This window comes from Dysidea avara, chromosome 2 (assembly GCF_963678975.1).
Source record: "Dysidea avara chromosome 2, odDysAvar1.4, whole genome shotgun sequence".
In the NCBI taxonomy this organism is placed as follows: domain Eukaryota; kingdom Metazoa; phylum Porifera; class Demospongiae; order Dictyoceratida; family Dysideidae; genus Dysidea; species Dysidea avara.
In genome coordinates, this window is record NC_089273.1 from 18826309 (window position 1) to 18840357 (window position 14049).

At 38.0% G+C, this 14049-nt stretch overlaps 2 long non-coding RNA genes across 7 annotated transcripts in view; one reads left to right on the forward strand and one right to left on the reverse strand.

The window, feature by feature from the left end:
* Positions 1-4538: 4538 nt before the first annotated feature.
* Positions 4539-14049, reverse strand: part of LOC136246752 (uncharacterized) — a 54041-nt gene continuing 44530 nt past the window's right edge. For 5 of the 6 annotated variants that reach the window (XR_010696809.1, XR_010696807.1, XR_010696810.1 and 2 more), the window contains 5 exons: positions 7097-7225; positions 7015-7050; positions 5257-5309; positions 5159-5201; positions 4959-5109 (listed from right to left, as the gene is read on the reverse strand). This is a non-coding gene — a long non-coding RNA (uncharacterized lncRNA). Of the gene's footprint in view, positions 4935-4958; positions 5110-5158; positions 5202-5256; positions 5310-7014; positions 7051-7096; positions 7226-14049 lie in introns of those variants that run through there. The other variant, XR_010696806.1, reaches the window with a different exon arrangement.
* On the forward strand, positions 7981-8750 carry LOC136246754 (uncharacterized). The gene is made up of 4 exons (XR_010696811.1): positions 7981-8027; positions 8084-8169; positions 8226-8311; positions 8366-8750. It is a non-coding gene; the product is annotated as an uncharacterized lncRNA (long non-coding RNA).

Genomic DNA, 14049 nt, shown 5'->3' on the forward strand with positions numbered 1-14049 from the left:
GATGAATCAAACCTTTTAAACAAATCAATGCTCTTCATTGTATGTATAGGCACATGCAGGCAGATTTGGAAAATTTCCGTAACAGAACCAACTTTTATGCTTACACTGAATTTTCTATTAGAGTAGTTAGGTGACTGTTCTATTAAAGTATCTCGATCTTGTACAATGCTGATCCGGATCCTTGTTGCATAACCTCTTTAGCCATAAATCCACTAATAGTGCCTTGGAAAGATGTTTATTAGGTGGCCCAGGTGGGGATGCTTCAGCCCCCAAAGTCCCCCTAGATCCACCCCTGATTGTAATTAGCAAATTGTAATACTTTAATGTCATGGATACATGTAGGCCTGCATCAAACATGCCAGCATATTAAAAAGCATAGTAGGCTGGAGTGATATACTAGCATAATATTAGGTGGTCAATTCCATAGACTGATGCTCCCTAACTAATAGAGCAGTCAGTGTACTGCAATAGACCACTCAACTGCTAGCTCCTAGCACTGTGAAAAAGGTGGGATATAATATGGTATTTCCAGTGGCTTATTGAATACAAATAAGCCTTAATATAAATCCTGTATTATACTCATGTTATACTTTAGTATAATCCATACTATACTATTACATATATGGTTTCAGTTTATTTACCACATTACCTGAAATAGCTTATATCTAGTATAATGCCCACACTATACCATCACATATATGGTTTCAGTATGTTTAACACAGTAACTAAAGCCTTACATGAGATTGTTAGTATAATACAGATTATATCAAGCTTTTTCGTATTCAATAAGCCACTGGAAATACCATCTTATATCCCTCTTTTTTCACAGTGTAGGATTGATACTCTCACCTGAGTCCCCACCAAATATAGTAATATCAAAGAAGTGAACATGTGTTCACTCCCAATGGTTTTGTGCCGGAACAAGTATGTTTTCATGTTGTAAACATGTTTGTGCACCTGAATTGTCCATACCAAATATATGGGATATTTTAAAATCCTCATAACTCACATTTTCTTACCTGTATTGAAGGCTCAAAGCACTTATTGACAAACAGTTCTGGTGTTTAAAGGGCTTCACAGCACTAACTAAATGTTTGGGCCCATGTAACAAGAGTTATTAACAGGAAAATGATGGTTCAAATGAATGCAAACTGATCAACTATAGTCATGGTCGGGACTGCTTCCCTCCCAATACAAAGATCAGTTCAATTCATCAAAGTACTTACCATTGAATTGTCCTAGTTTTAGCTGATATACTACTAGATCTATTACGATTAATAGTTGTTCTCATATTGGATTTCTTTTAATCGAATATCACATAATGACAATACAAGGTTGTTATTGTTGACAAGTAAGAATGTAAAGAGTTCAAAGTATAAACACTGATACAGAACATACAGCACAATAACACTTTCAGAACACCTGTAGCTATTCTGGTCAGGTAATAGCTACACCTGTGTACAGTTGAGACACCTTTCCACAAACATTGGCAAGCAAATAGCATTCCAACTAGTAATCTTGTTTCTGGTTGTCTAGTTTATGTCTAGAGCTAATTCTTGCCATTATTTGGGATGGCATATTTCCTATATCCTACATAGCTACTGACTAGTACTGAGTCAAAATGCTCAAAATTTTGCCCAAAATGCTTTCAGGAATTTCCCAAAATTTTCACCCATTATGCTCTTTCAGTGTTCCTATTATGCTTGCATTATGCTCCTAAGTTAGCAATATTTGTGACAGTTATCATGGAACATTATTTTTAACCAGTGAATGCTCTATTAAAGTATTTCACTATATGACTGTTCTATAAGAGAGTATCAATAAAAAGGAACTATGTACAATGCATTGTTTAAAATACCATCTCATTATGCTGGCATAACACTCCAGCCTATTATGCCTTTTATTATGCTAGCATAAATATATTTGACGCAGGCCTACTAATATAGCTATATACACAGTTTTAATAACAGAAGGATTAAAGGTACGTAAATGTACAAAGTAAATGGTTTGATTTAACTCATACAAATCATCTACAGGCTACAGCCATTATTCTTTATAGGAGTGAGAAAGAAGCATATTGTAATAATTGTATTGTTACAGGCTGTATATTGGCATGGATCAAATATATGTATATATACTTAATTGCTTCTTGCTTTCAGCTATACATATAGCTATGAGGATCATTCCCTGGAGAAATATATCACTATAAGATATAAGTGTCCTGCACAGAGAACTACTGTAGCTATACTAATGAGAATTCTGAATTATATATGTAAACTATATTGAAAAGAATTGTACATGTTGCTTTAGGCGCAAGCAAAATGGGGAATATATGCAGCTGCTAGCTACATGTATATTAAATATTTACACCTTGCTTTACACACCTAAACAGTGTCATGGCACACATTTTTGGACCAAAAGTTGACACCGTTTTAGTGCGCATCACTGCTTGAAGGTTCTTAGTTTACTAATTTGTTAAGCTGCTTTACTGTAGTTGTACCCAGTTATACTGATAGTAAAATGTCAGTAACTTTAAGTATATGGAACATAATTGTTTTACTAAGTTTTAAACTCTCAGTAAAACTGAAACATCAGTGAATGTGGGTTTACTGAAAAACTACTAAAATAACAAACAATTAACTGTTCCATATACTGGGGATATACCACTCTAGTAAACTAAGAAACTTCAAGCAGTGCATATATTTTTTATGTGACTTCTATTTGGCCACTATTAAACTTTGTTGATTTTCTGTTTTTCATTAGAAAATTCCAAATATAGAACACAGACTGGCGAGGCATAACCATTTTCTCTAGTACTTGCTACCTAGGCTTATTCTCATATCTCAACTCTCTGCATAACTGGTAGTTAGCTAGCTTGGATAACTGTACATAAATTATAAGATGGTAACAACCCAAGACTCTGCTCACTTCAGATATCAGTCATCCTTCATGACAGTTTAATGAGTTAGCTAAACTCAAGATCAAGTTACACTCAAGGTCCAAATTCTGCAAATGCTCCAATATCAGAGAGTTAAGTGCACTTAATCTTTCAATTCTCTTAGTTACAATGCACTCCTGTATGAGTGCAGCAATCTCAATATTTCATTAATAATGCTTGGCTAAATATCTAATAATGGGGAAATACATGCAGCAGTGAAAATACAGGCGAGCACTGATGAAAAACAGAAAATCATTAAAGATGGTGGCCTTTATAAATCTTACAAAATGTGTTACTGCATTGTAACAGCAGCTTCCACATCCAATGTACACCTTTATATTAGAACTGTTTTACAGTGGTTCTTAGCATAAAGTAAAGAAGTGGTTATTGAACCAAAAGTGATGATAATATCATAATTCATTACATGTACTGGGGACCAGGAATCTGGTTTCAAGTTACTAAAAAAGTTGTAATAACTAAAGTCCTGGTAAGATTAAATAATTAAATTGTAGCCACTTATAAAACTATTTAATTATATCAACAGATCAACTACATTCCATGGTTTTACAGGTCTAGCCTTCTCACAGGTCCCTAGTGGGATAGTACTTAATAGATGATGCCTAAACCCATGGGTTAAATATCCTGTACGAATGGAAGATGGCACATAAGCTGCTTACTGAAGCATGCAATGTATTGTACACTTCATGATCAGTAGATGGCATACATTGCTAAGTTTTGTAACAGTCACTGGCATGGAATGGTTTGTTTTAACTGTCACAAGATCAACCAAAAATTCAGTACGTTGAAGGTCCAGCAGTAATATGAACCATGGTGATCTTATTTCTGGTTCCTTGCAACCAAAAAGTGATGTTGAGTATTAGTAACCACAGGGAGTTCTAATAGCACGATGGAATCTGTGAAACTAGTACGAGATCAGGTCTGCTTAAAGTAGATGTGATACTAGGTGGAATAATACTTGAGGGACTAACACTTGCCTGGTAGCCAGGAAGATCAGCATAAAGCTTATAACAAGGTGGTAAATCCTTTTTGAAATAGCTACCTTCCTTGATTAAGTGCAGTGGAACAACTTAAAACATGTAGGCTGAGTAGAAGGGTACATACTGGACTAACAATTATATTAGTCTGTACAGCCAGGTGTTCTACAGACCTTCAGCACTTGTGCTGTAAACCCTTATAAATAAATATTCCAGCGAGCCAGATTCAATGGTGTTGGTGGGGTGTCACAACTGGCTCGCAATGAGAAGGTTGCTCAGTTCCATATAAAGTTTTTGGTGACTTCGAAGGGTTGGAGCAGGCGCGTTATATTGTTGATTTAATTGCTGGTATGTATACATTACTGAACTGACTTTTGGTTCAGTATCCACTGCTTACTGTAATGCTTAGGCTAATCCAAGTGGTAATCCTGTTTCTGGACATCAGCTTTTGGCTTTCTCTAATATATGCCATTGTTTGGTGAATATTCTACTTAATGGTGAGTACTAAGCGTCCCTTACTGTTCAGAAGAGGTACAAGTAAGTTTCATGCATGTATAGCATTGCAAATAACTGAATTAACCAGCAATATACATTACAATATACACACAGCTATATAGATACTGATGCTTTAGATGGCTTGTACTATTTTGGATACATTTGGGTTCATCAGTAGGATTAGTAGCCTATGTCACTGTCAAGAGGTCAAGTCTACACTAGCTATACCTCATGGTTGTAGTGTACATGCACCTATACATAGCTTCATATTTAAAGGAATTAGCTAAATTTGTTGCAACCAATACAAAATACCAGAAAAGGTGTTTTTAAATCATTTATCAGAGATCCACGTGTTCCTGGAGAATACTGTTTCTTTACAGAATTAGGAATATGATGTATCACAGGAAACTAGATCAGTGGTACGGCGTGGATCATTATCAGTACCATCACAGTGGCCCATTACTGGATGCCATCATGTTCGAGCGGTGACTGTTAGTCCATTTCTCCTACATCAATGGGAAACCTTGGTAAACCTTATTTTAATGGGAAACCTTATTGTATTTCATTATTCTTTTTTGCAATTGTAAAAATCAAAAAAGTTTGACAGTAAGTATGATCAAGTGAGTAAGACCCTTTTGATGTCAAGCATCTTCAATACAGCTGTTTAACTCTCACAAAAACCTGCAGTAAATATTGTACATAAGTTAAAGTTATAAGTACAAGGAATGACCTGTGTGAATATCTAATATAGTAGCTTGAGTGGCTGCTGGATTCTAATCAGATAAACAAAGGTCAATATACAACCTATACAACACCTGAATGACTTACCAGATAGCTAACACACACACAGTGACAGACTAGACATACACGAGACAGTTGACCTACACAACACAATCACATAATTAATATAACAATGACGTTCATCATAATACACACAGACGTACATAACACAGACAGTGACAGTCAACATGGTCACGGTAGACACAACACAGTCACAGACAGTGATGATCAACACAGTAACAGTTTACACAATACACACAATGACAATCATCATGGTCACGGTAGACATAACACAGTCACAGACAGTGATGGTCAACACAGTAACAGTTTACACAACACACACAATGACAATCAACATACATGTGTGACAGCCAACATAATTCAGTAACAGTTATCATAACACACAAAATTAATGGTAATCACCATACATAATGGTGATAGTCAATGTAACACAGTCATGGTAGACATAGTGACACACAGTGATCAGTGAGTCAACATAACACACACAGTGACCAGAGGAGGGTGGCACCATTAAAATGAATTATGAAAAACCCTTGGTTTGTGATGGACTAAATCTTTGTTGCTGCTATCATTGTGTATTATGTGCAGGGCTCCCGATAATTTTTTTGAGTGTACTGTCAACCTGCCAGTACAACACAGATTTTGTCCTGTCAAAACATAAAAATGTACTGGTACCCAGTGTTAAGCTTTCAGTAATAAAGATGTAGTCATGCCTAAAGTAATGTAACCATGTCATAAATTAATGTAACAAGCATCACTGTTATGGTTTGAGGTAAAGCTTGTGGCCACAAACCATAAACAACTTAATTAAATATTGCTGCCTTTCTAAGGCTACTCTCCAGCAGTAGCATAGCATTTTGTCCGAATTATACAGCCACAATGTCCGGACAACAATAAAATTAACCAGTCATTGCACAATACTGAGCGAAAATTGGCTGATTGTCGAATGTTGTTTCGAGCCCTGTATGTGGACCATCGCTGTATGTTATGTTTGATTATACGTCACTGTGTGTGTGATGTTAACTGTCACTTTGCCCTTGTATGTGTTATGTCCACTGTTACTGTGTGTGTTAGTCACTGCCACTGCATGTGTGTGTTATGTCAACTGTCACTGTGTGTGGTATGTCCACTGTCACCAGAGGAGGGCAGAAGCATTTTAGGTGCTACTTGAAAATATTACATTAATGGATAGTTTTGCTTGGAATATCACATGAACACCAATAGTTCACAGTACATAACCAGCAAATGGTGGGAATCACTGGGGAACATTAGCTTTTTACATTACGCTTCATGTAAGGATTCAGATGATGTGCTTTGTTTTACAAAATCATGCACTTAAGTTTTCTATGTAAAATACAGTTATAGCAAACATAATACACATGGTCAGGGCTCAACCCAGAATATTAACTAACCTAGAGGGGGCGAAGTAAGTCGCTTCGGATTCTAGGGGGGTCTGAGGGCATGCTCCCCCAAGGAAAATTTTGAAAATTTAGGTGTAAATATACGAAATTTTACTGTGATGCCATTGAATATTGACCATTGGATTATACAACTTTGGGATCAATTAAACCTTTCCATTTCTCAAGGCTTTAGGTATACCTAGGGGGGGCAATGGCTAACCCAGAGGGGGCCTGTGCCCCCCCCCCCCCCCCCCCCCCTAGATTAACCCCTGATGGTGGATAGTATAGATAACACATGAAGTCACACATGGTGATGGTCAACATAAAACACTGAGTAATGGTCAACCACAGGTATGATATACACAGTGGAGAATGCTACACTTACAGTTTGCACCAGTTGTCGTAGATACAGCAGCAATTCCTGAAATACATTAATGGAATTCTTAATTACAAATAATGTTACATACCTTATTATTAGCTTGGTGCAGTTGACAGATGACATATTTCTTGACCATGGGATGGATGAACTGAGGAGCAAGTAGTTCTAGTGTTCCTTGTGAACCTATCAACTGTCATCTCTTCATCAGGGGTAAAGCCTGAAGGAGAACAAAACAATGTTACCACGGATACACAGTGGCACACACCAGTCATCCAAGCCTTAAAGCATGTACTTCCACTGGTATGCTGTTAACCCAACACTTTTATAAATAAAATCTTGCAATTTTCAACTATGTATCATGTACCACAGGAAAACCTTACCGAATATTCAGAGAGATTCTATCCCGAAGATTTAACTGGATTCGGACGCACAATCGTCAACAATTCGGTGTATCATTGAATCGGTTTAACTCAGCACCGAAACATCGCGATTTTTGTGAACCATACTCATACAAATATTCAGTACCCCGAATACACCTGTACACATCGACTTATGCAATAATCGATTGTGGTACGCATGTGGTGGTAATCATACTTTCGATTATGGTTTTTGTTTTTTACAAAATGGCCAGCATTGACGGTGGAACGTTACTTATGTTAGAGAATGACGACGAAGGTCGGTACTGTCCTCATTGTGATGAAAAAGTATCAAAATCAACCTTTTACCGACACAAGACGAAATTTTTCAACCTCCTCACCAAAACCTGGCAGCTTCCAGTAGGCATTCCCATAGGTCTTACTGATCATGAAGAGACAGAAAGCTATGCACAGGATGTGCAGACTCATTTGAGAGCTCGTAAGTGATAGCATAAGGCCAGTTTAACTAGAGATCCGTCTCTAAATTCACCTAGAGATGTGAAGCTAAAGTACGAGATAATAAAGTGCCGCACATCACTGCACGGATTACTAAACACACTGCACGGATTACTAAACACACTGCACGGATTACTAAACAATGATGTAAGTGTTTTGTTATTCAAATAAACAATATTTTATAGTGTTGTTTGTTTCCTCAGATGTATGGTAAAGGCTATCTCAAGACGGACAACTCGTTGGAGTTACATCATGAATGTGGACACTGCACGGATTACTAAACAATGATGTAAGTGTTTTGTTATTCAAATAAACAATATTTTATAGTGTTGTTTGTTTCCTCAGATGTATGGTGAAGGCTAACTCAAGACGGACAACTCGTTGGAGTTGCATCATGAGTGTGGACACTTCATAAACTAGTACTCAACAATGTGAGTGTTTTTGTACGCAGATAATTTGTTACTGGTATTTGTTTATTTCCTCAGAGATGTGTCACCGTAAGCGCTGAGCGGATGGGAATAGCTATTCAAAAGCCAAGCTGCACTAGGAGGATGATCTGATAAACAAGATCAACTGAACCATAATTTTTATTATAATCAATATCGCATTTAAAATCATTTGTAAATGTTAAATAACGCGAAAGTTAAAATTGAGTACCTTGGATGCGGAGAAACACGATCCATTTGTAAGTATCGTTTATGCGTGCAATCGGAAGATGTCAGTCGCAATTTCAGGAAGAACTAGGAGATATTCGGATGATATCAGTCAAGGAATCAGGTGAGCCCGAAGATGTTGTGTTCCTAATCGAAGTTATTCAAGCGAACTCGTACCCCGTGTTCCAAGCGGATTCAGGATACGAGTTTGTTCGAATGCGCCTGACTGCGCGTCAATTTCTGAGGTTTTCAGTCGAGTATTCACCCCGTATTTGCGAGGTCGTTTTCCTGTGTACGCACACATGAATGAACGCATGCATGCACGTGCACATGAACGAACGCATGCACGCACGCACACATGAACAAACACATGCATGCACGCACACTTCATAGCCAATGATTTATTTAGGCCAGATGAATGAATGGACTCCCAGGGGAGGTGGTTTTTAATGGCAACATTTTGGCAGGCGCCATTCGTTTTAGGGGAAAACCCTACTAAGCAGTACTATTGTACTGTTTGATATATACACCTATTGACAAAATAGTCTGATCATTTTGGAATGGAATGGTGGAATAATAGAATAATGGAATGGTAGTCTGCCTACCCCACAGAATGCTGTCCAAGTATACATAACATAGCTCTCAACACTTAAGTGGTAGTGTACAACTACAGTGTGTACAAACATACTGGACTGGTGTGTGGCAACTGTACTTGTACAATAATTCCTGCTCTTACCTTTGTAAGGTTCAGTGTGTCCTGTCCTTTAGTTAAAGAAGTAGCTATATTAGGCAGGTCTTTTTTGGTGTAAGGGAATTTTCAGGATTTAGCAAAGAGAGTAGGAGGTACATACGCGTAGATCAGGGTGAAAGTTATACAGTGGTGTTTGAAGTACATGTTAATATGATTTACTAGAGTGCTCAGCTTCTCAATTAAAGCATTTCGATCTTATTGCTATAACTAACATTTAGGCACCACGCCCCTAACTCCTTTACAAAATTCAGTGCATCACCTCAAATAGGACAATGTATGCATATTTTACAGTACTTTGCTCGACCCCATTAACACGTAGAATTCATGAATGAGATTGTGTGAGTGTGACTATGACATGTTGTGGCACTATTACATTTCTCTTATAACTAATCATATTACTAAAATATTGGATTTGTGTCTTTCAGATGGAGAACTATTTGTGACATTTCAGAAAAACAATCAAAATCGCACATTGGAAGTTTCGAGTAAAACGGTTTTAAAGAATTCAAGTCAGCATAACTTGTCAAGGATAGCAAGCACAAGTAGGTGATGCAGCCTTCAAATAGCCTGGGTGAAAAAGTTGTGAAATCAAAGGTTGCGGCCACAAAATGCCTGTAATTGAAAAGACTGCAGGATGTTGATGCTAATAAATTTAATAATGGCTGCACGCATATGAAATTTACACAAAAGATGCATCAATCCATTACATTTTAGACCACTTCCAGTACTTGTAGCTGCTTGTAGAGTTTCCTGCAAATAAGATAGAAAATCTAAGCAGTTGGACAAGCAAAGTAGTATCATGAGTGCTCACTAAGGGGTGGAGGGTAGGGGGTGGCGGGCTGGGAAAAGGATAGACTTCAAAATGGAGGCAGACCACGACTGGAGTCTAGACACGAGATTACAGGGCTGTGCTGGCTTCTTAGTGACTGATATGTAGAGAAAAAACAAACTTATCAGACCATCCACCAGTAAACCACTCAAGCCAGACCCTTCACAAGACCATAAATTGCCATTCGAGCTTTCTGCACCATCCAGAGGTGGTGTTAGTTTGATTTTTCCTGATGTGCAATTTGGATTGGTATTGTAAAATCTGGCCACATTTAGTCAATACAGATTCTACACCATCACTGGTGTCACACATTGACCAGGTACAAACTGTATGTAGCAAACTTTTTGTGATAGTATAACTAATCTTCCATTGGTTGAAAAAAACCTTCACTATTAAAATTCCATTTCAGTTATATTACCTAACTGTGAAGGGCCTGTTGCTTTTGTGTGTGTGTTGTGTGCCATGTTTAATAGTATTACAGTTATGGCCCAAAGACTACCAGAATAACAGACAAGTTTCACTGCAATTTTAAGTTGTTTACTTGTAAATAAAAGCTTTCGTGGCTTTCCTGAGAGGAACATACCACATGCTGAATATGTGTCCACGTGTGCTGTGTGTATCATTGTGAGCTACTAGTTATTTAAATGTGTTATTTATGATGTTGCTGTAGTTGTTGAGAGTTGTATTGCTGCAGTTAAAGACAACACTTCAGAGCGTCACACAGCAAACACATACTATAGCAAAGAAGTTGAAGCAAAAGTATTACAACAGTTAAGTCGAGAAGGTAAAGTCATTTTAATAATGGCTTTTACGTTCAATTGCTATATATGTCAGTGTGTACACTATTTGTATATCCATGTACTGTATTGTCTTGAATTATGGCCGGGGCAATTGCAACTTTTTACGTATATCTGTTACTATATGAGACCAGTGACTATATGAGACTGGCATTCACATCATGTGACCAGCATTCACAAATCTACTCAGTGTTGTACTCTCCTTGACACTTTCACACACATGATTGCATTATGTACCCCTAATATCTCTCGTAGAAGTGCCCAAGTTACATGTTGTGTATATACTTAATTAAACTCTAAACCATTTCCATATAGCCAGAGAAGGTTGGTCAAGCATCATCATTACCTTCTAATGTGCAGTTGTGGGAACCAAAGATAGTGCTAGGTGTTGATAATTGATTATGTTACAAAAAGTAGACAAACAAGTAGTGATGCACCGATACTAGTACGTTCACGTTGAGCTGAATCCTCAGAAACAGTCAATAACTCATGGATGCAATTACACATGATCTTGAAATTTGGCTCATTCGTAGAATTGTTTGACCCGCTAAAAATATTTCAAAACTGTTGTTCAAATGTTTGACATAACATTTATGGCCAATCAAAATTTACACAATACATTTCCTATGGGGAAGCCATATAAACACAGGGTCCGTCCATTAAAGCCCTTTCCCAAACTTGTAAAGGAGCCAAACCGTACGTGTCTGTTGTTGACACCTTTGCTGGTACCAATATAATCATCTGGTTGGCTAAATGTTAAGTCTATTGAGAAAAATCCACTTTTTAATTGTTAGCTGTTTTTCAGGATTCAGCTCAACGTGAACATACTATAGTTTGGCAGTATCGGACTTTAATCAGTAAAGCTATAAATGCCCAATATTATTCCGATACTTTAAACAATGCCATTTAATTTCATTTCAAGATGGCCACATGCATAGCGCATCAAATGGAGTTGAGCAAGAGATGATACAAGCCATGAATTCTTTGAAAGAATCCAGTTACTAGAATTATTAGTATAGTGTAAACAGCAGTAAGCCACGAATTAAGATTCATTAAAGCCATACACAAGTTTAAAGACAGGTTAAACAGGGTTAAAATTAACTAACAGGTTGAGGTCTGCATAATCTTAGCAGGGGCAACAATGCAATGTCAATTAGCATACAGGTCTGTTAACAAAGAGACAGCTTGTCAAAAAAAAACACATTCTAGTATGCATTCCAGGGCTGGCCTATAAGTATTGCAGAGCAAAACAGCCAGCACAGTCTTTGTTGAGCTGAGCAGCAAGCTTGCAGCAGAATTTTCTTTTAGTATTGTGAATGTCAAACTGGATTGACCAAGTTTTAGTTGCATCTGAGTTCCTAACATGAATGGCCAGTGACGAAGGTAGCAGACCAAGTACTAGTGAGAGTGTCGAGCCGTTCCTATACACACCTGGCACCCTAAGACATTAATCTGATTGCTGGAGCTGTTGCCAACTTACTCCGCAACCCTCCTACTGACCCTGGAGTTCCTTTGACAGTAGAAGCAAGAACAGGTATTTTCTTTTTTCATAGTTTCATACATGCTGGTCACCACAGATAGATAGAAAAAATTTTTTTTAAGAAGCAATATTTAGCGGTGGGTGGTTGCACTTACCAGGCAACAACTAGAAAGGTCACGTGACCTGTTTACTGGGCTTAATGAACTAAGTGGAAGCGTAAAGTTTACCTGCTCTTTGTGCTATTAAGGTCCCAATGTGCTTTAAAATATGCAATTTCAGCTATCCTGATAGCAGGCCAGGAGTATAGAGTGTAGAAAGGCTAACGTTAAGCATGGGCAGCCATGGACAGGTGATCATGACCAGTGTCCAGTGATAGCAGGCACACTGCTGCTATGTATTGTACAATCAGGTGTGGCCATGGATGGGTGGTCTTGGCAATCAGTCATCCGAACCATGTTTTGTTATATACTTCATGTGCAGTGTGTTACAAGTGTTGCTCTATTCAGGCACTGCCACTGATTCACCAGTTACCACTGATAATTCCTGTCCTACCAGTGGATCCCAATCTCACACCCAATCTACCCAGACTGATTCCTACCCTTGAAGACAATCTAGATCACACCATTGCAACTACACCAAGACCAATGCCAACATCAATCGTAATGGACAGGCTACCATCCATTCTAACCAAGCTCCTTGAAAAATTCAACCTTGGGAATACATTGATCTCTCAATGCTTCTGGATGGAGCCCTGCAGGAGCAGACAAATTTTTCTGTATCACACGATGGTAAAACTGCTGATCATGGGACCTACTGATCGTGTTCAAACAAAACGAAGTCATTTCCTACCTCCATACTTGGTTGCAGGCCTACTCCAGAATGATGGCTGCTCTGGTGTCAGCTTCATCAGGAGGAATCAGCTGGCTTTGCAGTTCACCTGCACATAATCCTTCAACTACACCATGACTTGGCAGGCTTTTAGTGGTTACCGTATAGCGGGTTATTTTCAAAACAGAAATCTTCGCACAAGAAAAAAAATCTGAAGATTTTAATTTCTGAAGAGTACATATTTCGAAGTTCGGATGGATTTCAAATAAACGGAAGTTTGTGTCACAAATTATGAAGATGCGTGAATGTTTGCCGAAAACTGACTAATTGATGGAATAAAATCCCCATTCCTGTGCACTGGAGAGAAGACTGAGGGAGTCTCGGGTGCAGTGAATTTACTGACACGATCACGCTCGATCATAGCTAGCTATCCTACTATAGATTCTGGCACTAATTCCCATTCTGGATCACCTGTTTTCTGGTTATTGGATACAGTTTACCCATTATCAGCAGCAATACTGAGCTAAAACTCAAGGAATACATGAATGAATCGCCAAAAGTTGGACAGTTGCTTTCATTTGTGGGAATTTATTTTCGAAAAACAACTGGACATGGGAATTTATTTTCGAAAAGAAGGGCCTCTTCGAAATATCCGAAAATAAAAACCTTTCAAAAATTACCAGCTATACGGTATGATGACCAGGAGTATAGAGAATGGGCTGCAGCAAGGAGTTTCAAAAAATGGAAGAGCTGAACTTGACCATTTATGGTCGCTGTTTACCTTCCCAACTCCCTGCAACTCCTGTCATCAAGCAGACATATCAAGGAGTG